The following is a 27,260-nucleotide window of genomic DNA, read 5'->3' as shown; positions in this document are numbered from 1 at the left end:
ACTGTTTGGTTTCAGGAATAGTACAGCTCCACATTTGCTGTGTCCACTCACGTTTAAAGTAATCAAAATAAAATGTGTTGCATTAAAGTTAGTGTTGTCCATATTCAGGCTTCAAATAAAGATTTCCATAAAATAATGGTTCAATTCAAATAAATTACACTTAGCCACATTTAGTGACCTTTTCAATTTCCAATTACAAAGCTGTCCATTCCTGCAGTGTTTTCATTTACTTTTCTTATTCCATGCTTCTGTTCATTTGTCAATCAATTAAAAGGACTGTTGTTTTAGGCAATAAATTAACTATAATGTTTACCAGGTTTCATTCATCCTCTTGGCACACGTTCTTTTGCTGAGGGTAGATTTGTACATTTAAACTGACAGAGTCGAGCTCCCCCGATGTGTCTAACTGAGATTCTATTAAAAATCCACTCTCTTCGTCCCTCCCCTCATCTCACTCAAAGTAATCTAATCCAAATCAGCAGCTACATTTAGAATTCTGTGGAGCTCGTTTGAGCCATGCCAGAGATGAATGCATACTGGCCTCACTACAAGAGATACAGCCCATCTGAGTCAATTGTTGAACCATGCTTCCAAATGTATTTAAAAGTAATCTCTTGACAGAGCAAGATTTATTTTAGCGCTTCTAATATTAAATATTTGTTTCTTGATGACTAATAAGATTTGAGTTAAAGTACATAACTGCAGTAAAATATTCATGGCATTATTGTAATCCATTCTGTCATAAAGCAGAAAAAGTTTGACAACTCATGAGGGAAAATGGCAGCCATGAGTGTCATCAGCTTTTCTGGCATGGATTATGCACACCTAAAATTTTGCTGTAGACCAATTACCTTCATTTCCCCCCTCCATTTAAAAAAAAGTTTCTATTATTGTATTTTGGGCAAAAGTTCTGGATAACTGTAAAGTGCTGTAAGCTAAAATGAGGATATTAAAATCTTATGTTTCAGGGCATAAATTGATTACCTGCCGGGGTAAGGAAGGAAGTTCTTTCCCAACAACTGGAATGGGGATGGAGGTTCATCTTCCTCTCAATAATTAATTGATAGGCATTGCTGGAGCTAAAATGTTAGATTTGATGGATGAATTGGTGTGATCAGGTATGGAAGATCTTCTGTTCTTACATTATTGTGGCATATGGGGCCAGATCCTCATCTGGAAATCAGTGTAGCACTATTCACTTCAGTGGCGCTATGCTGATTTAAACTAGCTGAGTATCTGGCTCTTTATTCTGAAGGAATAAATATACTCATTTTTGTGGCTGTTGCTGTGTTGTATTGTTTTTTTTGTTTGTTTGTTTCTTTGTTTTTTTACCACAAATCGAGGGCCAATTAAACATTCCCTATGTAGAAAGATAATTATATGTTTTTCTTCATTTAGAAACCTCTGGTAGCTTAACTATGCATTTCAGTAGCTACAGTGTCTGTTCACAAAGAAAGAAATCTCACTCAAGAAAGCATTTTCCTATTACAATGTTAGCATTTTGAATGAATTTTTTTACTACAGTTTGTACTTTTAAAGTCAATCTGAAATCAGTGATTTCCATTTTTCAGTATGATGTAGTAGGTGGAATGGGAAAAGTCTAAAAGATAAACAATGGAGCATAAGAATTTTGTCTCAGTGCTTCCTTTAATTCTTTTCCCCCCTTTTCCACTGCAAATTTTCTTTATCGTAAAACCATATTCCTCATATGATGCTTTGCTCTTCACTCTCTGACACTTCTTTACATGTAGGTAGCTACTGGAAACTTATTACCAGAGTCATGGAGTGGTGTCTGTCTGGTATGAAATGAATACATGAAGATCCTTGGAATTTTTAGCTACCTTGCTAATCCATTCTGTCTTTGTAATAATTTGGGAGACTTCAACACCAGAAAGGAACTCCTCCCACTTTTGCTTTTTTAAACAGTTCTTTGAGAAGCCCAGCTCTTTTGAAAAATGAATGATCATTTCTAAAGATGTGCCATGGAGACTCAAGTAGGATCTTTTTTTTTTTTTTTTTGAAGAGCTTTAGGTAAAATACAGAACAGTACAATGTGTATGCATATATTCTTCATATCAAAGAAATGGCAAGCTGAAGTGCCATCAGAAAGTAATAACCACAGTGGAGTCAGTCCCTGTATGTAAGCATGGTGAAATACACAAAATGCTAGCTGAGGTAGTTTTAGATCATTTTGTTTAATTAAATTAATGATCATGTGTTTTTAATTTGTGGCTTTTTAAGTTTATGGATATAGTCTCCCTCTGAGTATCATCTATCACCTAGAGTGAAGTGAATACAAGCAAAGTGCTGCTAATTGCTTATATTGCTAGGATTTCCCATATGCTTTGTCCAGTTGTACAAAGACAGTGAAGAGGTAATGTTTTTAGTCCTGAAGGGGGTTTTGAACACTGTGGCTAACAATTTATTTTGTATTCTACCACCAAGCCATCACAACATACCAATTTTCACTTCTCCCCGCTTCTCCCCCGCCCCCCCGCCACCACGGAAAGCTATCACTATGCCTGAGTGAATAGCATAGACTCCATTCCAGAAGCTGCTGGAATTTGCAATCATTTCACATCACATCATCATTCTGTTAAATGGATTCAGTCTTCGTGACTGTATCTTTTGGGGAAATCCTCCTTCCTCATCTCTTGTTGCAACAGCAGAGTGAAACCATATATCTTGTGTTCTAGGAAATATATACTTTAAGTACTTTAAAGGAATATATATAAAAATGCTTAAGAACATAAAAGTATAGAAATTGCTAAAGTCAGGTGTGACAGATGCCTATTTCTCAGATCTCACAGTGTGCCTGGGAGACTCATGATTTTTGAATCACAGAGCCTAAAGATGACAAAATCCTTCTAGGCCAAACTCCTGCCAGAGCTGGATTGCTCGCTTACTGTACGTTTGCACTACTGTAGCTTAAAGCTCAGTGCTTTAGCTTCCATTGCTTCCCTGTGCCTTCTGCTGCTGTTGGAAAATGTTCCTGATATTCTGCTACATTTTATTTCTTAAATTCATCTAACTACTGTAGTTAATACTCTCTTTTTCTATGCTAAACAATTCTTCTAAGTTTTGTAGCTAAATAGCTGGTACTTAGCCCGATATGATTAGGCCAAGATTTTAAAAAATGGTGGCCTACAATTGAGCACCTAAGTCCACATGGCTGCATGCAGAGGGCTCTGCAGGATCCAGCAAAGTTTTCAAGTAGGGTGATCTGCATGCAGAGGATTCCAATAACTGGCTCAAGGGGAGTGTGGTGTGCCCCCTGGAGGGAAAAATCAAACTGCTCCTATTTGTTAAAATGGGCAGTTTCATCTGATAACCATGGAGATAATACTATGCTGCATATTGAGAAGAATATGCTTTCTGCAGGTGAATCATAACAGCCATAAGTGCAGCCTTACAATAATGCTTCAGATTTAATTTCTGAATTTTTCAATGCATTCAAGACACGCATTTTTTCAGTAATGCGACTGAAACCAAATATCACAATGTAGATATCTACTGGGATTACCATCAGGCAAATAGATTTGCTACCATTAGAAGCCTTCTCCTAGCTAATGAGAAGAAAGGAAGTTTAGGTGAATATCTCTAGAGAAAACCTTTGAGAAATTGGAAAACAATTTCACTGTTAGGAGGCAGAAATTGCCTTCTACAATTTAGCTGCTGGTATTTTACTTGTTCCTGGATTTGGAAATAAAATACTGTACATAAACATTTTTTTCTATTTTGTTCTTTTTGGAAGGAGAATTCTCAGGATGATGATGATGCTGAGAACAGGCTTTGAGATTGTGAATATGAGACAGAAAATAAAATGTACAAAATGAAGGGTAAGAACAAAAGAACTAGCAGAAAGAAGAATGAGGCATGACAAGAATACTCATTTCCCCATCACTTATCAGAGTAGGGGAGAAAGTTGCAAGGAAGATCAACATAGCTGCTAACTTTCATGCAGTAAATAAGCACCCTGATTTTCACAATAAGCCAAAAATCAGGCTAATCCCATTTCAAAACAAGGCCAAAACAAGCCAATCTCTAATAACTCCAACAATCTATGTGAATAGATCCCCCCGGCATGCCATCTGGGACTGTGGTGGGCCCGCTGTGTACCCCTGACTCTCTCCCCTACTTGCCCCTGCTTTCTGGGAGCCGATCAAAAAAAGAAGCAATGAGCTGCAACAAGCTACAAGCCAAAAGCTAGCCAACAAGCAACTCACAAGCCAATTAAGCCAAAAACAAGCCCAATTTCTGTGTTTTTTTCCAGGGGTTTGGCGTGTCTGAAGATCCAGGCAGAAGCAGCAACCAAGGCTAGAGTAAATGAAACATGTTTAAATCATTCCTTTGGCAGGCAATCAAAAGCAATAGGATTTGTTATTAGGTGATAGATAATTTTCAGCACCAATAGCCAGTAACGTCCACTGTACTCTTGTCTTCTAAACTTCCAGTGATCCAGTAAGAACAGCCTTTATTGATGAGTTCCCCAGTCCATTTCTGTAGGATAGGTACCTTCAAATTTTCATAGCAAGACAGAGTGGAAATAGACCATTGAACACAGTGGCCAACGCTAGTTGCTTTAGTGGACATTCTGAACTCCATACAATACACATAATTGTATATCACTGTTCCATGTGTTAACTTTATCTCTTAATCTTGGCTGCAGAATTACTTGTATCCTGAAGCATTTGATAGAATTTAAAGAGTTCAGTCACTTTTTGACCATGAATACACACTGAGCAGACATCTTCATTGAGCTGCCCATACTAATTCCAATCTATTTTTCTAGCTATTTCAGAAATTGCCCAATGGCTGCCTACAGCAATGGTTAAGAAATTCAAATGTAATTAAAAAAAATTACATATGATTGCAAGAGATTTTTACCTTGCCCAATAAACAAAATGTTCCTTTAACTTTAGTAATATTCATTTAACTAGATTGGTATTGAGTCAGCAATGGCTTACTGAGCAGGATGATTATCATAACTGTCTGATTGTTTCTTGTAGAAGATAAATAACTAGTAAAGTAAACTTTTAACATGGGAAGAATGCTGTTGGGTGTGGTCAGCATATACTGGCATATTATGAAGATGTCGGTAACAGCGACATAGTGGAGTCTGAGTTGAGTTTTGCACTTAAAGCAGGAATTTAATCACTTTATGTAGCCTATCCACCCAAAAATTAAAGCACTTACTCTTTGAGTACAAAATGAATTTTCTGAAAACTTACAGGTAAATTTGTTAATGAAATTGATTTATAGGACCCATTTTAAAATTAATGTTAAGAAATTTAGCACTCTATGCCCAGACTCTTTTTTGGTCCAAATGATCTCAGCTCAGGCATTGACTTGAGTATATATGGTGCAGCGAGTAATTTTTTGGTAAGAAATGTTGAAGATTACTTGTCATTTTCCCCATCATACTTCATTATTGAAAGTTTCTCCTTCAGTAAAGGTGGAAGAATAATAATCTCCTTTGTAAAAATTCAAGAATTACCCTCTTTTCAAATGGTCACCATCTCCCAGTGTTCTCAATGTGACTGAGGCCATGGGCTGCCCTTAACAAAGATATGCACTACCTTTATTCACCTTCTTTCTCCTCACGGTGGCTCCTCTCTGCTTCCTGACAAACTAGGAGCCACCATTTTCCCTCAGCAAACCTTGGCATTGTTCCTAGTAGGAACAATGATCAGCAATGGCCATTCCTCACCTACAGAGAAATCAAAACAATATTTCAGAAAGGTTACACTGCTAGTTATTCCACAGCAAATAGCATAGGTAGAAACATCCAGTAACTGCTTTATATAGTGTAGCTAGATTAATGTACAAGGACAGTCTATAGGAATAAGGTTGAAAGTTGGAAATTATTCAGTGGTTTATCTTATTTATTTATTTGTGTCCTCATCGTAGACTAAGGGAAAGAAGGGAAGAAAGAAGGCCTATAATTTTTTGTTGACTTTAAGGGGGAATTAAATATTTCTTAGGGTTGGGGAAAAATTTTGGGAAAAATAGACTGAAATAAAAAAGTAATTTTATTTACAGATACTAGTAAAAGTAAAAAAAATAGACAACATAATAGTGTTTTCAGTTCTGAGACCATTTGATTTTAAAACACATTTCAGAATTTCCTAAAAATTCTCAAGCATTTGACCAAATTTCCTGCAGATTTTGAGTGGACCTAATATAATAAGTTATTTGGGCTTTTGAGGATACTGGTGTTGGCTTCTGTTCTTCTATTAAAGGATATTGAACATTATAAAGACAACAAGCTGCCATCTTGTAAAAATGTGAGTACAGTACCATAATATCAGTGCAATAAATTCTAAATTGAGATTGCCAAATATTATTTAAGAGAACATCCCTTCGCTTTCATTTTCTCTTCATAAATAATTTTAAAAGATAAGTGGTGTTATTCTCCCTGTTCTATATTAATTTAGACCTTGCTTTAAATTGTTTTTGATGTCTCATCCACTAAATTGGAGTCCTTCTTAATAATTTACAGTTTGAAATCTTTACTAATTCATCTGTTCAACCTAATTTCTGTCTGTTTCACAGTCAGCATTTGGATTCTTACCTCATATCAAATCTGCTAAATGAGGGTTGCCCTTTGCCCTGAAGTTGCTTCTCCAGCTCAGTTTTGCAGAGAAGAGACCTGGTGTTTGCAAGGAGGCAGTCAAAATACATTTATCCCATTTTCTTCCTATATGTTTCTCAACCTTAATTATATTTATAACCAAATAAAATTTAAAAAATGGAATCCAAATATTGACATTTCATGATTTTTTCTTAATTAATCAAGACTGTTGTCTATGAAAAATGGGCTGTCTAGAAATGTACAATAAGAATATTAAATTTCTGCAAATTCAAATGCTTCAGATGAAGAATGAAATTAGCAATTTCTTGCAAACACCCACCTGTGTTTATATGCATTATTTAAAAATCTTGGCATGTTGTATATTTTAATAGAGATCACAGGAAAATAACCCCACCTTTATGCCAGTGAATACTGAGCGGATTTGCAGCTAATTGTTTGAAAGATTCGGTAAATAAGACAGAAGCAGAATACTGGCTCCTACCCCAGACTGAAGGATTGGAAGCTGTGTGATTAGGCATGTGCATGTATATACAGTGTGAGGGAGAATATGTGATGGTGTGGTATAAAGCTTTAATCACAGTGAGTATAGAATGAGAATACAACTCGTTCTTGGCCAAGACATCAAAAATTACAGAAGTTATCCAAGCAAGTGCCCATGAAGCATTCATATCAGGTCACTCTTTTGTGTAATTTGACTATGTCACAAAGCCTCTATGGGGAAAAAAAAATCAGGGAGTTAAAAAATATGTTTGGACTATTTTTATCCTACTTTCTTTGTAAAATCACATCACTATTACCATATGTAAACCTATGCAGAACTCAAAACACAGAAAACATATAACTAATAAATTTTTAATCCTGTAAAAACTTGGGTTTTGTTTTGGAATCATGGACTATAAGGAATATGGAGTATTTTATACTTTCCAAGTTTTTTCCTGATTGCTTGAGCCAGAATCATTCTAAATTAATAATCTTTAACTATAAAAAACTCAGATAATTCCAACTCTGATTATAGTCCAACAACAATATAAAATAATCATTATGAGTAATACAAGTATGCAAATTCCACCTTCAACATTGCCCATATGCACATAGAAGCCCACAAAATCCTGCCCCGAGCATTGGAAAATATAAATATTCCAGCAACTTGTATTGCCAAAATTCACACTGGATTATTCAGTTAGCCACTTTCCAGCATTATCAAGGTATACATAAAATATTGGCCTAATAAACCTAACCAAATCCACAAATCAATTTGAGATATAGTGTTACCTTGTTTTTAAGCATTGGACCTGTTTCCAGTAGCTATCCCATTTGTCAATTACTGCAGTAAGAATACCATTCATATGAATCTATAAACTTGCAGTGGTCATATTCCTATTCAAATTAATTACAGGAATTTTCATAGAGGATTATTGTTGGTCTGTTTATGCCGATTTGTAGAAGACCATTTCCTCTGTGTCAAATGCATTCCCTTTGTCAAACACATCCCCTTTCCATTGTACTCTCTTTAATTGCAATGACAGGGAGAACGAAGAGGAGTGAGAACATGGTAATCAAACCAGTGCAGGACGTAGAATTTTCTTTACACACCTGCTATGTCAGCTTGTACTGTTCTGTGGTACTGTGCTGCTACTCTTCCACTTAATCATTGTGAAATCTGGTACAGGATCAACCAGTGAATGGGTGAGGTATAATACTGATAAACGGATCAAAAGAATGTCTGGGAAATTTACTGATTGGGAACAAATTCTTAGCATCAATAATTGGCTGTAGGAGTAATCAGAGTAGGAAAGACGTGATCTAAATTGACGCATACATTGTCAGCAAAGGTTTTGGTAGGTTTTGAAGATGTAACATTTGGAATTTCTTGGCTGTGGTTGGATAAAACAACATTTTATTGTAAAATCTCATTATGTTAGATGGCCAGCTAAGACTACTAGCCTGTTCTGGGCAAATACTCATTCAAGATTCAAATATAATGAAAAATAAAAATGATTGAGAAGTCATAGTTTCCTGAACTCACAATAAATCCTACTTCTCATCAGCTGTTCAAGTTATGGAAAGTCAATAAAAATGTAGTTATAGCAGCAGAAAATTGTGACGATTTTCTTTTGCCTTGTGTCACATACGAGCGGTCCATTGAGTGAACATCTTCCAGAGCACAGCATGATACTAATGTTAGCTGCCGGTGTGCTCAAACAAGAAATACCCCCTTTCCGTGTACTGAAAGCCTGACCCAAAGTCCATGGAAGTCAGTGTAAAGATGCCCATTGACTTGCATAAGCTTTGGATCTGTCTTTGAATGCACCATTAAAGGTTTGACAACTATTGCTGATATCATTTACTAAAATGACAGGTGCATCCTAAAAGATTCACATGATTGGTTGTGTAAAGCAAAATAAAGATTTTTGTGTATAAAAGACATAAAGGATGATTGTATGGAGGAAGTCAACAAGACAAAGTAACAAAACCACGTTACATATTCTTCTCCAATGTAAAGAAAGGAGAAAATCATCCGTTTCCATAAATGAAAAAAAATAAAGAATCGAAAGAGAAAGAATGTCCTTCCCTGAATGGCTATTACAAATAAGAATGAAAATAAATTAACAGTATGATTTTAATTAGGCTAAGTGCAGAATCTTGGTATGCTTTTGGAAACCAAGCAAGCTTGTTCACTGTGAAGTTTTTGTCAAGCTTTGACAGGTCTATTAATGTGCTACCCACGACTGGTTTGTATACCTCTGCTCACAGTTTCCCTCTATATCACATTTGAAATGCACTTTTCCCTTTCATAAACCAATATGACGCTTTTATTCAGTGATAAGAATAAATACTCTCACTCCTAGGTTATTAGCATACACTGGAAATATAATAAAGGAGATAACTGTTTAGGGTAGCATGAAACTCTTTCACAGAATATAAATTATAAATCTCCATCCAATGGGCTAATCACAATGTATTAAGCATCTTTTCTGATAAGCAGGAAAATTGCAGAGTGAGATTCAAATAGATACGATTAACAGAATGAAGAAAATAAGAAAAACAGAACTAAAAAACCGCCTATATTTTCAAAGAGGCTATAATCACAGGGTTTTAAAAGAAATCCTTTTTACAGAGGATTAATTGCTTTGTGAAGCATACTTCCCTGGTCATCATAATAATTCTATTTGTTATGTGTCAGGTCTGTTATTATATTAAATAACATAGAGTTGAAGCTATCAGAGAAGAAACAGTCTATTGTATGACAGTGCTGGGTACAAATATTTTTATAACCTACTTTTTTCAGCTTAATTTTTAATGAAGAATAATAATAAAAACCACTTTTCAAAAGTGCTATTAATTGTAGCCATTAAATCATTTGAGACTTCAATGATGTGAAAGTTTTTTTTATACACCTAGAGGACTTAGTTGAGTTTACAAGTCTAATCCTTGTTTCTTCTGGAGCAGGTGTTCTTGTTGGTATATGTTTGAAGTGAATTTGAACTCTTTCCTAATTAATTGAATTTAGTTCATGATTTAAAGATTGAGAGCAATTGTTAACTAAGTGACTGTGATCTTAGGAAATACTGATACAAATGAAGGCTTGGCTCATCCGCCTGATAACTGTACATAGAAGGGGCCCTATCCATATGTGAATCTCATGTGCTGTGGAAAGGCCAGGCTTATCTGTGGTATCACTTCCCCCTCCCCTCCACACACGCCTGTGGTGCATTCTTTGTGGGTCTAGAGTCCATGTTGGGGGAGAAAGTAGAGATTAGAAGGATCTGGGAGAAGTGGGTAGGCCATGGATGGGGTTGGGAGCACATCTCCTCCCTTCAGTTCCATACAGATTCCCTGGAAAAGATAATACAATCCCAGATGGGGAAATCTCTGATAACAAGGCTCCAATAAAGCTGAGCTGCTAGGAAGCAGAGGGAGATGCTTGTGGAAAAGCATAGGGCTTATGCAAATTCCCATGGGTCCTTCATATTTGTAAATAGGCCTCACGGCCTTTTCTGCAGTGATAAAAAACTGCCTCCCTGATGTTAAGGGATCTCAGAAGGGAATTCTGATGGAGATCCCCTCCTCCAGAGCCCACCACTGCAGGTTTTAAGGTGGGAGAGGAAGATTTGGCCTCAGGGAACCAGCATTTTACTGCTCTCTTAAAATCATATTTTTTAAAATGCTAAGTGACATCTAGGCAGGCAGTATCTCATATTCAGAAACCAGCCTGCTTAGAAATAAAAGGTAAAAACAGAGGAGGGGTTTTTTTTTGTTTGTTTGGTTGGTTGTTGTTTTTTGAAATCTTGTATAGACTTCGAATAATGGACTAAAGTGAGAATTTATAAAGTATTCAAGATACACAAGGTATGTAGCAATTTGAGTACTCAGATCATGAGATATTAGTTTATATGACCTTTCTGCTGATTGCTTATTAAGATGTTCCATGCTTATTCCATGTTCAAGTCATGGAAACCAGTATATCTCAGTGATTTTAGCATTTGAGTCCTTCTACATGTGGTCTGTTGTTATGTTTGGGAAAAATAACTTTACAGATTCAACAGTTTAATTTTGAAATACACAATTCTCTTTTCTGGTTTAAAACTTCTTGAGTGAAATCCTGGCCCCAGTGAAGTCAGTGGGAAGTTTGTCAATGGGAAGTTGGGGCCAGGATTTCATCCTATGTACGTAGTGTACACTTATGAGGTATGTTAATAGCATGATCAGGAAATAATGCAAGGCTACTTGTTACAACAGTTGCAGAACATTGTTTCCAACATCATGACACGTGAAATATAAGCAGAACACTACTGTATTATGAGTTGTTGCAATTTTAAGTTAATAATTGAAAGCCACAACAATTACTTGAAGCCCTGTTAGAAGAAAATCTCTACAGCAGGAGTTGGCAATCTTTCAGAAGTACTGTGCCGAGTCTTCATTTATTCACTCTGATTTAAGGTTCCACGTGCCGGTAATACATTTTAACGTTTTTAGAAGCAGGGCCGCCCGGGGGGGGGGGGGGCAAGTGGGGCAATTTGCCCCAGGCCTTGGGCTCCGCAGGGGCCCCCAAGAGAACGGCTGAGGCTCCTGGCCCGACCCGGCCCCTCTCCCGGAGCCTCAGCACATCCAGGAGCTTCCCTGAACAGCTGCAGCGTGTCTCCTGTGGGGCCTGAGCTCCGCCCCGCTCAGAGCCGCGTGGTAAGGGGGCGGGGCTGGGAGCTCAGGCCCCGCTGGAGCTCGCAGCCCCGCCCCCTTCCCACAAGGCTCTGAGAGGGGAAGAGCTCAGGCCCCGCCAGAGGCAAACTGCACCGCTATTCAAGGATGCTCTTGGATGCAATGTGCTGAGGCTCCGGGTGATAGGGGGAGCCGGGGGTAAGAGGCCAGGGCCAGGGGGGGTTGGATAAGGGGCAGGGATTCCCAGGGACAGTCAGGGGACAGGGAGGGGGCAGAGGTTGGGGGGGGTCAGGGGACAGGGAATGGGGGGGTTGGATTCTGGGCGTTCCGGGGGTCTGTCAGAACTCAGCAGTGGGGTGGATAGGGGTCGGGGCAGTCAGGGGACAGGGAGCAGGGGTGGGGTCCCGGGGTGGTGGTGGTGGGGGGTCTCTGGGGGATGGTGAGGGGGCAAGGAGCAGGATGGGTCAGGGATTCTGAGGGGGGTGGGCAGTTGGGGAGCAGGAAGTGGGTGGGGGTCAGATAGGGGGCAGGGCCAGGCTGTTTGGGAGGCACAGCCTTCCCTACCCTAAAGCTCATTCAGCAGTTTGAGGCTTGCAGAAGAGCAAAGCTGTTAGCTTTTCCATTAGGGCTACCATCGCTTTCACTTCTCAAATGCCAAATTATAGTCTATATTTAATTTCAGGGCCATAGGGAGATTCATGTCAGGGGAGGGTAGCTTCATTTAAAATTAGCCACTGGGGGAGGGATCACATGAGAAGAGCAATATCCTACACCACCTACCTCCTTCCCAACCCTACCAAGGGAGACCCCCCCCCTCTGCATTCCCTGAGGCTTCAGAGGGGCTAATTCAGTAATTCTCAAACTTTTGTCCTGGTGACCCTTTCACATAGCAAACCTCTGAGTGCGACATCCCCCACCCCCTTATAAATGGAAAACACTTTTTTATATATTTAACACTATTATAAATGCTGGAGGCAAAGCGGGGTTTGAGGTGGAGGCTGACAGCTCGCGACCCCCAGTAATAATCTCATGACCCCCTGAAGGGTCCCAACCCCCAGTTTGAGAACCCCTGGGTTAATTTAATTTTAGCACCCTGTGTCCATTCACATGCATGTGCTATTTTGAGCATTTCAGTTTTCACCACATAGGCTCATCCCAGATTCTGGACCAAGCTCAAATGCTCAGTTCGTGGGGCCCCTTCCATAAAAAAAGGGGCCCCACTATAAACTATAAACTATATAAACTATACTAAAGACAAACCCACAGTAACCGTCTCTGGTTTGTGAGGGACCCCATGGAGCCAGTCTCTAGGAAACAGATAAATGCATGGAGGTTAAGTCCATTAATGGCTATTAGCCAGGATGGGTAAGAAATGGTGTTCCTAGCCTCTGTTTGTCAAAGGGTGGAGATGGATGGCAGGAAAGAGATCACTTGATCATTACATGTTAGGTTTACTTCCTCTGGGGCACTTGGCATTGGCCATTGTTGGTAGACAGGATACTGGGCTGGATGGACCTTTGGTTTGACCCAGTATGGCTGTTCTTATGTTCTAAGCTAAATGAACCCAAAGTTATGGAGACAGATATGAATCAAGGAAGCCAGCAGGGTATCAGAAACCTTTAAAAATCTCTGACTGGATGGGCTCAGGCGTTTGGTCACAAGCTGAGGTGGTTCAAAAGTTTTGGATTTTTTTTAAGCAGAATTTTTTTTATTGTTTCTTTAAACAATCAAACACAGCAAGCAGCAAATATTTGGCCACACACTCTGAAACCCCAAACCATATTCAGGTTTTGGCAGACTAATTTCAGCTTTTCAATTAAAAAAAAACAAATTTTGAAGGAAAGTAGACGTTGTCCGTGATTTTTTTCTGCTTTTTAAAAACCCCTAGTTTTCGATCCAGAAACGGTTTTGACGGCACATATTTGTCCAACCCTTTTAATGAGCTTTAGTGCCTTTTAGCACTAGCTGATGCTGAGAACCAAGGATACCTTGTAAAGAAGTTTTCTTAAAACTGGGTTTGTGCCGAGATGCGGAATGTTTATTTTTCCCAGGGCCACCCGTGGCGGGGGAGCAAGTGGGGCAATTTGCCTGGGCCCTGCAGGAGCCCTCACGAGAATATAGTATTGCAATTTTTTTTATGGAAGGGGCCCCCAAAATTGCTTTGCCCCAGGCCCCCTGAATCCTCTTGGCGGCCCTGTTTAGAAGGTCTCTTTCTATAAGTCTATAATATATAACTAAACAATTGTTGTATGTAAAGTAAATAAGGTTTTTAAAATGCTGAAGAAGCTTCATTTAAAATTAAATTAAAATGCAGAGCCCCCCCGGACCTGTGACCAGGACCTGGGCAGTGTGAGTGCCACTGAAAATCAGCTTGCGTGCCACCTTTGGCACTCGTGCTCTATAGTTTCCTGGATTGGTATTGTAATAAAGGTAATAATTGGAGATATACCAATCTCCTAGAACTGGAAGGGACCTTGAAAGGTCATTGAGTCCAGCCCCCTGCCTTCACTAGCAGGACCAATTTTTGCCCCAGATCCCTAAGTGGCCCCCTCAAGGATTGAACTCACAACCCTGGGTTTAGCAGACCAATGCTCAAACCACTGAGCTATCCCTCCCCGCTCCAAGGTGTAATATCTGTGTCCAAATCTATATATTTTATAATCATTCCAATATCTGTATTTACATAAGAATGGCCCTACTGGGTCAGACCAAAGGTCCATTTAGCCCAGTATCCTGTTTTCCAACAGTGGCCAGTGCCAGGTGCCCCAGAGGGAATTAACAGAACAGGTAATCATCAAGTGATCCATCCCCTGTCGCTCATTCCCAGCTTCTGGCAAACAGAGGCTAGGGACACCATTCCTGCCCATCATGGCTAATAGCCACTGATGGACCTCTCCTCCAAGAATTTATCTACCGGTAGTTCTTTTTTGAACCCTGTTATGGTCTACAGTGCTTAAGATTGCATTACCCTATTATTTGGAGGCCTGAACCCAAACCCATGGACTTCAATGGGCTTTGAATCAGGCCCTTTACGTCAAGGGGCCTGTAGGGCTATATCAGTCTCATCATCAGCAGTATTGTGTTTTTTATAACTTAATCACCTGGGGATCAATCCTGCAAACTGAGATCTGTGACCCTGATCCAGTGAAGCACCTCACCATAGCCTTAATGTTAGGTATGTGAGCAGTCTCATTCAGTTAACTTGTATCTTGCTAGAGCTGACCCTTTTATGTGTCATTTTAAATGGTTTTGCTTTTCCTTTGCTAAATCAGCTATCTTTGCCTTTAAAATACATAGGATCAGATTATAAAATAATATGAATTTGTTACATGGAGAAACAGCTGTAGTGCAGCATAATATTCATTAAACTTTCATTTTCAAAAACAAGGATGCAAGAGAGGTGGAGAAGGGAGGGGGTAAGAACCTACAGAATAGTATGGCTAACCGTAGGCCTCATTTCTATGGTAAGCAGTAGAATTATTAATAACAATACCTTACCTTTCCTGAATATTTTATCTGGAGGTCAGTGGTCCACAGGGGGTAGCATCTGCTTTCCCATACACAGGAAATTTAATGACATGAATCTCTTTTATCTTGCCAGTAGCTCAGAGTGTGCAAGAATCACACTTAGGTAAACTTTTATTGATGTATTACTAGTCCAAAAGTTTTGTATTTGTTTTGGGTTTTTTTATTCTCTACTTTTGAAACTAGGCTATAGGCCCAAGATGCTCACTTTTTTAATCCAAAATCTATTTCTAGCTTTAGGGATAGGATTTGTAGTGTGAGAGGATGTATCATGACAGAAATACATGGAAATGTTTCAGTGCATCTGTATTCTGTGGAAGGCTTCATTGCATGCCATATCTCTAGATAGGCATTATTTCCTACACCATACAAAAAAGACCATTACCTAGTCAATGTAAGAGTTCAGTAGTAGTGGCATTTTATTTTAGTTGTTGATGTTATTATATAGACTGCTAATCTAATGTCATTTGCAGTCAAAGATAGGTGTGAAGAGGTGAGATGGGACGGTGTCCTGATTGTCTCTACATAGTATGGGGAAGGAATCCTTCCCCATCAGACCACGGAGTATTTCTGCATCTACTCTGCTGAGGTCAATTAAGTCCAGTAGCCCTCTATGGGTTCATTAGCACTCTGCCATGGAGGCAAAACAGAGTCCTGGAGGATCCATGTAAAAGTATCTTCTGCACCACCACTTCCCCCCCACCACCTGTAGGCTACCTCCCTCTATTGGCATTCTTATGGGCAGGGAGAACCTGCTGAACTGGGCTCTATACCATGCAAAAAGTGTTCACTTCCTATGTACTCCTTCAGATCTTCTAATCTGTAGTTTATGCAATGACAACATCAGATCCACTAATTGCATGCTAGTGTTTATTTGGGGAACCTTCACATCCTCTGAGGTGGGAGTTAGATTTGCCATCCATGGGTCTGAAAAGTCAAGTCCCTCTGGGTAAAATTGAGAAAAGGGCCTACAGGGTTTAGGCACCCAACTCCCATTGATATTTTTTGTAAGTGCAAGGAGGTATTTATTATTAATTTATTATTTGTTCATTCTCTGCCAATGCTTTGGTGCCGTTCCATAACCAAATGCTAGGGGAAATGAACACACAATTTTCAGCAGCCTTGTGAAGACTAGCCTTGCAAAGTCATGCTCTGTAAGAAAGTTCAGGGTTCACATACATGAGAGTGACTAATGGTACTAAACTTAGAAAGCTGTAACATTAAAAAAACAATATGGCCTCCAGGACTTTACAGACTTGTCAAACAATGCAATGCAATGCAACCATTGTCTGGATGGTGATGGCTACTGTACTGGGTCACTGGTTTCATGCGATCTGCAGTCATTCAGTACAGTGCACAAGATTAGCTTTGTACCTACCTCTGTTGCTATTGTGGTATTTGAATTCACTTTACATACTGTTGGAAGATTGTCATGCAACAGTGGTTAATCCTGACCAGAGCAATGCATTCTGTCAATGCTGGGATTGGGGCTTTTCACCTTTTCTGCAGTGATGTTGTCATTTCATAAACTACAGATGTGAGAGGAATGAAATGGCATCTAGTTTATGGTTTCTCACAATCATGAGGTTTGTGTACTATCAACATTTATTTAATCAAGATAAAATTCTATCAGATTAACAATGCTGTGCTGCATTTTCAGCCTTTTGTGACCACTGAAGATTAAAACCTTTTTCTACTTGGACTTTTTCAAGCAATGGGTATTTGGTCAAGCATCAGTGTTGTCCCAGGAATGAGGGACATTCTCTTTGAAGGAATTGGATTGTTAGCCACATTTGAACCCCAGGTAGCAATTGCCGTGTTGAAAAAAAATGTTAGTAATCGAATGAGCTAATTAAAGAAATTACAATTGCATCTAATTTGGCCTACCTACAGGGTTCAGTTATTATATTCAATGTGGATTTTTCTTGATTTTACATCTGGCTGAACTTCTGATTCTCCTTGCCCCAAACTTAGCTGATTTTACATGTGAAATATTCTGGACTAGGTATTTTTCTTATTTACAAAAATGGTAAAGGTTGAATTTCACCCCGTCAGAAAGTCTGCACAAGATCCTCTGTGCCACCTAAATCCTACTTATGCCCAGTTGTTCATAACCTCACCCAATATAGGAGCTGAATTAGTGAGGTGTTACACACCTGCAACTGCCAGGTTGCTCAGCACTCTAATCAGTTGCAGGTGAGGATGCACAGCACCTCACAGATCTAACTCTCTCCCAGTCAGGTTCTTTAAGTGTACGGGCTGGGCACCCCAGTGAGAGCAAAGAAATAATATAAAGCAGGGATCGGCAACCTTTGGCACGCGGTCCACCAAGGTAAGCCTCTTAGCGGGCCCGGCCGGGCCGGTTTGTTTACCAGCCATGTCCACAGGTTCGGCCGATCGCGGCTCCCACTGCCTACGGTTCACCGCTCCAGGCCAATGGGGGCTGTGAGAAGTGGCGCGGGCCAAGGGATGTGTTGGTCTCTGCTTCCTGCAGCCCCCATTGGCCTGGAGCGGCAAACCGTGGCCAATGGGTGCCGCGATTGGCCAAACCTGCGGACGCGGCAGGTAAACAAACCGGCCCAGCCCGCCAGGGTGCTTACCCTGGCAAGCCGCATGTCAAAGGTTGCTGATCCCTGATATAAAGCATTCTCAAGTGGTTAAAAGGATGGGCATAAAATAATAAAATACAATTCTACTTGAGAAAATGCAAAGTAATATTTTGGGGAAAACAGTACAAAACACACATACTCATTGGTTGAAATTCACCACTGATGCAGTCTTCAAATAAAGCTTGTTTCTTAGTTTGATGCAAAATCTACACTATGTGGCTGAACATTATTAGTTTTAAGTTATGTATTTTGTTTCACTAATTTAAACAAAATGTGAGAACAAAAATGTTCCTACATTTTAGCTGTAGATCTCTATATAAGCAGGAATCCTACTACAGCAATTGTTTTCCATTAATTTAGTGACTGGATGTGTGCAAAAGCACAAAAAGTTTCAAGTTCCACTGGCTGGTATTATCAGAACAATATTCCTGGAAGTTTGATTTGTAAATACTAATTTTAATGCTCCTCTTCTCATTTCGCTGGGATTTTCTATAGTTGACTGTCTATAAAGTTTATGTTGTGCTTATAAGGAAACGGAGGGTATGAAAAAAGAGGACCATAGCAAAGATCAAGATGTGATACAATCAATATTTTGTACAATCTAATGAGTATAAACAAGTGAAATTCCAGTACAACATGGCAGGCATAGAAACAAAGTACCACCATGCTCATAAAAAAGTTAATATCTGTCGAAATCCACCACAAAGTGGTATGTGAGATATCATGATCCTTCTTTCTCAGGGCTTGTCTGAACAGTGACTTAGTGCATGGCATACCAGGGTGTAAATCTACAGCCATTAGCCTGCTACACACTAAGTTACCATCTGGACCCTCCTACCATGCACTAAACATTCCATAGTGCATGTAGCCAGCAGTAGGTTAAAACACCTTACAGAATATTTAGTGCACAGTAGTGGGGTCCACAGCATGACTTATTGACTTGCAGGCTAGTGTGCTTTCTTTCATACCCTGGCTTGCCATGCATTAAGTCACGACATAGAGTGTTGTATCTGTTGGTAAATATTGGCCATTTAAATGCCAGCTGTGGTATCTGATCAGGGCACTAAACCAAAATAAGGCAGGATACTGTGATGTGGCACTGACACAAGTTGGGTCGAAGTTTAGCACACATTTTGAATCATTTATTTTTCCAGACTAAGGACTGCCAGCCATTGTGGTTCCCCCACCACATTCTGAAAAGCATATATTTCCATTTTATGGTTTGGTTTATAGACACAATTCTTTGCATGAGTCTATATAATAAATTGACTTATCATACTATCGGTACCATTTTCATAAAAAAAAAATTATGCTTACTGAAAAAGCATTAGCTTGCCTGGTCAACCACACTTAGGTCCTCACTTCCTTGGTATTATTGTTGACTTTTATGCTAGAATTGTCAGATAAAGTTATTAGTTTTCTGCAAAGCTGTCTTTATCATTGCTATTATAAAGTCAAACATATCCTTGGAACAATATTGCTAATCTTTTACTGCACTCTAAATGACACAATTGTTAAAGTCTTCTATTATGATGGCATTAGCATTGGATACTTCAGCCTACTCATCCTAGTTGGTATGGATTCAATTTCTTGCCTTTATTGAAACATAAACATTTGAGGATTTTATCCACACAAAGTTAGATAAATAACCAAGCATCAATTTTAGAATGCTACACCAAATCAATGCCTAAAAGAGTAACAGCAGAGCTCCTAATATCCTACTTCAAATGAGCTATGAATAAACACAAGCATTTATTATGAAAGGTCTGACATTGATATGCCAGAGTAACATTCCAATTCAGCTGAGGGGTTCCAGATTCTCTGTCCAGACACTATGAGACTGGATTAAAAGTATAATTTAAAAAATAATACATGTTGGGGTCTTTTTATTTGCCTTTTGGTTTTGGAGTCTTGAACATTACCATTTTCAAGCTTTTCTCTGCAACCACAAGGGCTAGGAATCTAATTTTAAATGACAGCTGGGATTTTCATATAATCATGAGAGTCTAGGAGCTGGGGCTTTTTAAAAAATCATAACACTCATGATAAACTTACAAGAGTAGACAACACTGATACAATCCTTTCTCCAGATAAGTTATCTTATAAAAGTGAAAATGTACTAATGTTTCCCAAACCATATACTCAGGCATATGATATTTGAAGCTAAAACACTTTCAGAAGTTATGGGAGTTACTGTGAGAGTATCACTATAGACTGCATACATAGAGTCCAATGTCATTCACTTATTGTAACAGAAATTGTGATTCCATCTCATTAAAAAAAGGTGAAAAGGTGAGGGAGTTAGGAAAGTTAGCATTCTAGGATCACATTTTGGTATCCTTGGTCAGTCAGATCCTCTGATGATGTAAATTAGTATTTATATTGTCTGAAGATCTAGTTCATGGTGTTTTACCTAGAGCTGATCAGGAATTTTCTAATGAATTTTTTATTGTGGAAAATACAGTTTCATTTTGAATCAGTTGAACATTAAACTGCATTTCCCTGTATTGACACATTGCCTCATGGGAGTTGTAGTTTGGGCATCCCATTCCCCATTCTCTCTAGGGGTCAGACTCCCTGACTGGACTATATCTGACTCTGAGATGCAACATGGTCTCCCCTCTGACCAAGCTGTGTGGTGCATCATGGGAGTCATATGACTATGGGTATATCACAAGAGCTTTAGTTCCACCAGGAAGCTTGGCCCATAGGAGAGAAGGAGGTCAGCAGGCACCAGAACTACAATTTCAATAAGTCACCCCAGCACATTAGGGAATTGCAGTTTAATGTTGAACTGACTTGAAATAAAACAGTATATGTAGTCAGTATATATTTAAAAATACCTACTAATCTTGAATGTCTCTGTTTCTGAGTGCCCAACTGGAGCCTGATTTTTCAAAAGTGCTGCGCACCCACAGTTTCCATTGATTTTCAGATGGACTTCCGGTTCTCAGCACCTTTGAAAAATCAGGCTCTGGGTATCTCAGTTTAGCCCCAGTCTGTGGTCACTTTTGAAAACTTTGGCTTTAAATTTCATCAGCTGCCCAGTGTGGCACTAATTTTTAGAAGTGCCTTTCATTATCATCTACACTTTGTCTTATGTTGTCCCATCAAGAATAATTTGTTCCGGTTGTCTGATGTCTTTCAACACCACATGACTTGAAGAAACCTAAAATAGCTTTGTACCACTGCCTTCTGCTCAGCTCCATCTGTCATTGCACAGTTCCCACATCTATCTCTTTCCATTCCCTGATAGAATTCCAAACTGAACAAAAGCCAGAAGTGAATGATTCAGAATCAATGGAAAGAACATAATTAATTGAACTGGTTATTAAATGAAATTAACAAAACTCTGAAAGGATGTTGTCTGTCATGATAATTTTTATTCTTTACACTGAACACATCTTAAGTGTTTAATCATCAAACCAGTTCAAAGTTAAAATATAACTAAATATTTATGAGTGTATTTTCACTCTGATTTTAAATGGATATGAACAAGTGCTATATTTCCTCCTATTAGGCATGACCATAAGAGATGATGTGGGGTCTGATCTTACAATGGACACAGTGCACATTATCTGTACTTTTTTTTTAACAATAGGTTGTACAATAACATAAGTGTGTTTATGTATTTTATGGAATTTGTGCTCCAGTGATAATTAGATAATTAAAATCCTTATGTGGAATCCTTAAGATGTGAATGGCACAACGGATCAACTTTCTTCTTAGGTCATCTTTGTATTTATCATCATATTTTACATGTTCAAAGTACTGCCCAGACATTAACTAATCCTTACAAGACCTTTGCTGTGAAATAGGTGAGTAAACATTGTTTCCCAAGGGTCAGTCCTAGGACCAATCCTATTCAACTTATTCTTAAATGGTCTGGAGCAGGGATAAGCAACCTATGGCATGCGTGCCGAAGGTGGCACGCAAGCTGATTTTCAGTGGCACTCACACTGCCCGGGTCCTGGCCACAGTCCGGGGGGGTCTGCATTTTATTTTAATTTTAAATGAAGCTTCTTAAACATTTTAAAAACCTTATTTACTTTACATACAACAATAGTTTAGTTATATATTATAGACATAGAAAGAGACCTTCTAAAAACGTTAAAATGTATTACTGGCACGTGAAACCTTAAATTAGAGTGAATAAATGAAGACTTGGCACACCACTTCTGAAAGGTTGCCAACCCCTGGTCTGGAGAAAGAAGTAAACAGTGAGGTGGCAAAGATTGCAGATGATACTAAACTGCTCAAGATAGTTAAGACCAAAGCAGACTGTGAAGAACTTCAAAAAGATCTCAGAAAACTAAGTGATAGGGCAACAAAATGGCAAATGTAATGTGGATAAATGTAAAGTAATGCACATTGGAAAAAATAACGCCAACTATACATACAATATGATGGGGACTAATTTAGCTAAAACTAATCAGGAAAGAGATCTTGGAGTCATCGTGGATAGTTCTCCGAAGAATGCCACGCACTGGGCAGAGGCTGTAAAAAAAGCAATCTGGATGTTAGGAATCATTAAAAAAGGGATAAAGAATAAGACAGAGAATATCTTATTACCCTTATATAAATCCATGGTGCGTGCACATCTTCAATACTGCATATAGATGTGGTCTTCTCATCTCAAAAAGATATACTGGCATTAGAAAAGGTTGAGAAAAGGGCAACTAAAATGATTAGGGGTTTGGAATGGGTCCCATATGAGGAGAGATTAAAGAAGCTAGGACTTTTCAGCTTGGAAAAGAGGAGACTAAGGGGGGATATGATAGAGGTACATAAAATCATGAGTGGTGTGGTGAAAGTAAATAAGGAAAAGTTATTTATTTGTTCCCATAATATACGAACGAGGGGCCACCAAATGAAATTAATGGGCAGCAGGTTTAAAACAAATAAAAGGAAGTTTTTCTTCACACAGCGCACAGTCAACCTGTGGACCTCCTTGCCTGAGGAGGTTGTGAAGGCTAGGACTATAACAGGGTTTAAAAGAGAACTAGATAAATGCATGGAGGTTAAATCCAGTAATGGCTATTAGCCAGGATGGGTAAGGAATGGTGTCCCTAGCCACTGTTTGTCAGAAGGTGGAGCTGGATGACAGGAGAGAGATCACTTGATCATTACCTGTTAGGTTCACTACCTCTGGGACACCTGGCATTGGCCATTGTCAGTAGACAGGATACTGGGCTGGATGGATCTTTGGTCTGACCCATTACAGCCGTTCTTATGTTCTTATTATCTCTGTTTTATAGATGAAGAAACTGAGGCAGAATGGTGAAATGACACAATGAGTTACCATTACAGCAGGGATTAAAACGCTAGTTCTCTTGACTCTGAACCCCCCAAATTTCCTTAGAACTTTAAATTACACAAAAGAATAGGAACTGTGTTTTGGTTAGCACTTATTTATCAGGGAAGTGGGGATTTGTTCTACCATTCCTCATTATTTAGTATTTAATTATTCAGTTCTTCATTTCCTCAATATTTTATGTAGTGACATTTATTTTATATCTGTCTCTCTTTGTATGTTTTTTTTTTCATTTTCTTTCTTTTTCTCTTCCACCACTCACAGAGGAGAGTCAGTGTCCTGAGCACAGTTAAGACAACTAAGTCAACAAGACCCTTCTTCTCCCATTTGCCTGCCACATTATCTACCTTTTAGGTTTTGTAGTTAATATACTGTGCTGTATTTCTTTTTTCATATTTTGAAAGGTTAGGTGAAAGCTAACTCTCAGCAGCTGAACTGGTTATTAATTTCATAATTTCCTTTCTCCTAATTACTTCTCTTGTTTGTTTCTGTGTAGGCTTTTTATTTCATTTCATTTTATAATTGTTATATTTAAAAACAAAATTAACTTAATTTTACTTTCCCCAATGCAATTTACTATCTTAATCCAATTTCTACTAAAATGCGGTTGTCCCAGTATATGTACATTCTGACTTTACAACTTTGAGATTTGGCGGGGGGGGGGGGGGTGGAGGGAGCAGAGGGGTAGGGCTAGTGAAGAACTAGAGCCTGAATAGAGGCTCTCTGAGCCTTATTGGCAGTGCAGGGCAGGATGCTGAGAGGGGCTCCAGGCACCATAATTCAACAGAGCTCCTTATTGTTGCTTCAAAAAGAAACCGCAGGCATTTCCCACACACATGTCCAGACCTGCTGCCAAAGCAGCATATGCAAATAGGCATGAGGGCATGGCCACACCCCCATATTCCTTAAGGCTGTGGAACACCTGGCACTAAAGGGAATATTAGTTCCCTATCCTGTTCTACTCTTATGCAGGGGCAAGGAAGCTCTATGCACCCTCTCACCAAGCTTCATGCAATACAAGCCAGGTTGTCCTAATTTTATTTTAAAGCAATTTATGTTTTAAATTACATTTATTTTGAGTTCATATTAGACTCAGTTCTGCAAGATGCTTAGGACTCTGGGCTCAATCCATCAAAAAACTTCCTCTGTTTAATTTTAAGCATGTGAGTAGTTCCACTGATTTCAAGTCAAGCTACTCCTGTGCTTAAGTGCTTTGCTAGATTGGAGCCAGGTTGCTCAGTGCATTTCATTATTTAACATACTGTGAAGGAAAGTTTGTCTGGTTATCAGACCATCTTAAAAATAGATGTTTCTTGATTTATTTATTTTTGTACTTTATAGCTGATGAGAGCTTTAAAAAAATATAGTACTTAACTCTGTGAAGTGCTCATTCACTAAATAAATAAAAAACATCAGCTTTTGGAAATATATCTAAATGAAAACCACAAAATGCATATAATCAAAGCTACTTTATTCCTTTAATTGTGAAATGCAGAAAAATAATACAAATTTACAATTAAAATTTAAAAAAGTTTCCTTTGTAGATGAAACTTTTAATTAAAGTCATTAATATATTATCCATCTTAATGTGAGACCTTGGCATTTCATTCTTCTGAAATGCAAGTACATTTTAAATAAAAACACATTTGTAATCAACTTTTTACACTTATTAAAAATTGCCAATTTGACATAAATCATCTCAAACAAATTCTTTTTGATGTAATCTAATATAAACCTGAATTATAAAACTGAAATGAGAATTAAAAATCCAAGGTACTGCAGGAGTTTGCTGTGATCTCTAACCTTCTGGCTAATATATATTTTTATATATATTAGTCAGAAGGTTAGTGTGTTCTGTTTTTCAAGAAAATTTAAGAAACTCCAGAAAAGACAGTGGAAATTGCAGTGTTTTCAGTGTGTAATAAAAATGCAAACATTAATTTTATTCAAATGAGATCATTTGCATGCAACTGGATTAGACTGTACGTTTATCTCATTCCTGTCTCAAGCCTATGAGCTTGTCTTCCTTTTACAGAAACCATTACTGTTAATAATATAACTGCCTGCATTGTATATTAAAAAGGTTAGACTGTTATAAGACTTCTGTATAATAGTAAAACATTAGCGACTATTTATCATTTTATTCTCTAGTTCATTCTTCTTAAATTGCTCTGCTTAAAATAACAGATTTACCAGCATGTCATATCCTGTTTTTTTCCAATTTTACAGACTATATTCTCCACTTCTTGTCAGTAATTGGACATTTAATTACCTATTAGCTTTATTCCTGTGTATCAGCAATATTTAATTGATTTCAAATATTTTAAAACAGAAAATATTCTCTCACCAATCTACAGCATATCCTTTTCATGGTTAATTATATAGTTTTATAATATTTTAAAAGAGTATGTTTTTAGCCTCTTTTTTTTTTTCTGACCACACCACTTTCCTGAGTCTGCCAGGTATTGCAAGGATTGGTAATGGCATAGGCAACTGGTAACTGCTGATAGTAAGGGGCACAATTTAAAGGTTATGGTGGTATACAGCAGGAATCAAGGCAGGTACTCAAGAGACAAAAATGTGTTAATAACTGTCTATAAATATGTCCAAATGCTTGTTGTTGTTTTTTAAAAAAAAAACAGTTGAAATGAAAACTACATTGTTCTTGTTTATATATCTTGTTACAATAGTAAAGGTTTTATATTTTGAAAAATACCACTCTATAGTTGTGTCCACATTTACAATGGAGATTTCACAATGGTAACAAATTGTGACAGAGCACCAATCATCCATAAAGTCAAGGTTTGCTACCTCTGAACCTTCTCATGCTGTGCTCTGTGGTTGATGCCCTGTCACATTCATAGCAAATTGTGACAGAGGCACCACCCCTTCAGTCACACTTTGCTCCTCCAGACCAGAAGACGGGGAAGCTGAGAGAAGAAACTGGAGGTACACAAGGTGATGTGACTTGCCCAAGGTTGCACAGCAAGTCAGTGGAAATCCTGGCTCTCAGTTCCCTGTACTTTACTGCAGAATCCCAATGTATAAACTTTCTGGATTCCCCTTGTAAATTCTCCAAAGGCCTGATGAATTTAATCTGTCTAGTATACTCCCCTGCTGTATTTCCAGAAGCAGCAACTATGAACTGGCAGGTTCATCAACTGAAACTCTCATCTTTCCAAATGTCATCTTGTGTCATCTGGGATAGGGGGGTGGGGTACGGGAGGATGTGCAGGCTCTGGGAGAGGGCTCAGGGGTGGGGCAGGGGGTTGTGATGCAGGAGGGGGTGAGGGGTGCGGACTCTGGGCAGCCTTTATTTCAGCCAGCTCCCCAGAAGCAGCAATATATTCCTCAGCTCTGAGGCAGAGGCGAGGCCAAGCAACTCTGTGCAGTTTGCTCTGCCTCTGCCCACAGGCACCACCCTTGCAGCTCCCAGTAGCTGCAGTTCCCAGACAATGGGTGCTGCGGAGCCAGCACTCTGGGCAGAGGCAGCATGTGGCCCCCCCCCCTGCCCCCGGCCGCACCTTTGCCTCGGAGCCGAGGGACATATCACTGCTTCCAGGGAGCCACGTGGAGCCAGGTAGGAGCCTTAGCCCTGTTGCGCTGCCGACCAGAATTTTAACAGCCTGGTCAACAGTGCTGACCAGAGGTGCCAGGGTCCCTCTTCAACCGGTCGTTCAGGTCAAAAACCGGACACCAGGCAACCGTAGCCTGCATGTAAACAGCTGTAGTATATAACAAATTTTGTTAATCCTAAAAACACATGCATAATACTGTATATTATTGAGGGCCATCTACCAGTAAATTTATCTATTAACTAACTAATTACATTTATACAGATACCTCTTTTATATAGCACTCCTGTAACAGCCACCATACAAGCTAGAACTGTGCGGAGAAAGGTAATTCCGTTTAACAGAAGATTTTGATATTTTGCTCTGGTTTGGTTTTGCTCTGATTTGGAACAAAACCCCCAAATGTTCTATCTTTGTTAGAGAGCTTATTCCTTTACCCTCTCACTTCCCTGGTCCTTCTCGCATGAACAGAGAGCAACAATACC

The 27,260-nt window shown here is 38.9% G+C and overlaps 1 protein-coding gene across 13 annotated transcripts in view; it reads left to right on the top strand.

Moving 5' to 3' along the window:
- Window positions 1-27,260, top strand: part of MGAT4C (MGAT4 family member C) — a 340,955-nt gene that overhangs the window by 197,799 nt on the left and 115,896 nt on the right. For 11 of the 13 annotated variants that reach the window (XM_045010744.1, XM_045010664.1, XM_045010673.1 and 8 more), the window contains 4 exons: window positions 969-1,118; window positions 3,755-3,839; window positions 4,274-4,322; window positions 6,243-6,287. The gene's annotated coding sequence lies outside the window, so the exon portion shown is untranslated. Of the gene's footprint in view, window positions 1-968; window positions 1,119-3,754; window positions 3,840-4,273; window positions 4,323-6,165; window positions 6,288-27,260 lie in introns of all 13 variants that reach the window. The other 2 variants (XM_045010681.1, XM_045010720.1) reach the window with 2 other exon arrangements.

This window comes from Mauremys mutica, chromosome 1, assembly GCF_020497125.1.
Source record: "Mauremys mutica isolate MM-2020 ecotype Southern chromosome 1, ASM2049712v1, whole genome shotgun sequence".
NCBI lineage: Eukaryota > Metazoa > Chordata > Testudines > Geoemydidae > Mauremys > Mauremys mutica.
Note: the sequence above shows the minus strand (reverse complement) of the source record. Positions and strands in the feature narration are given on the sequence as shown.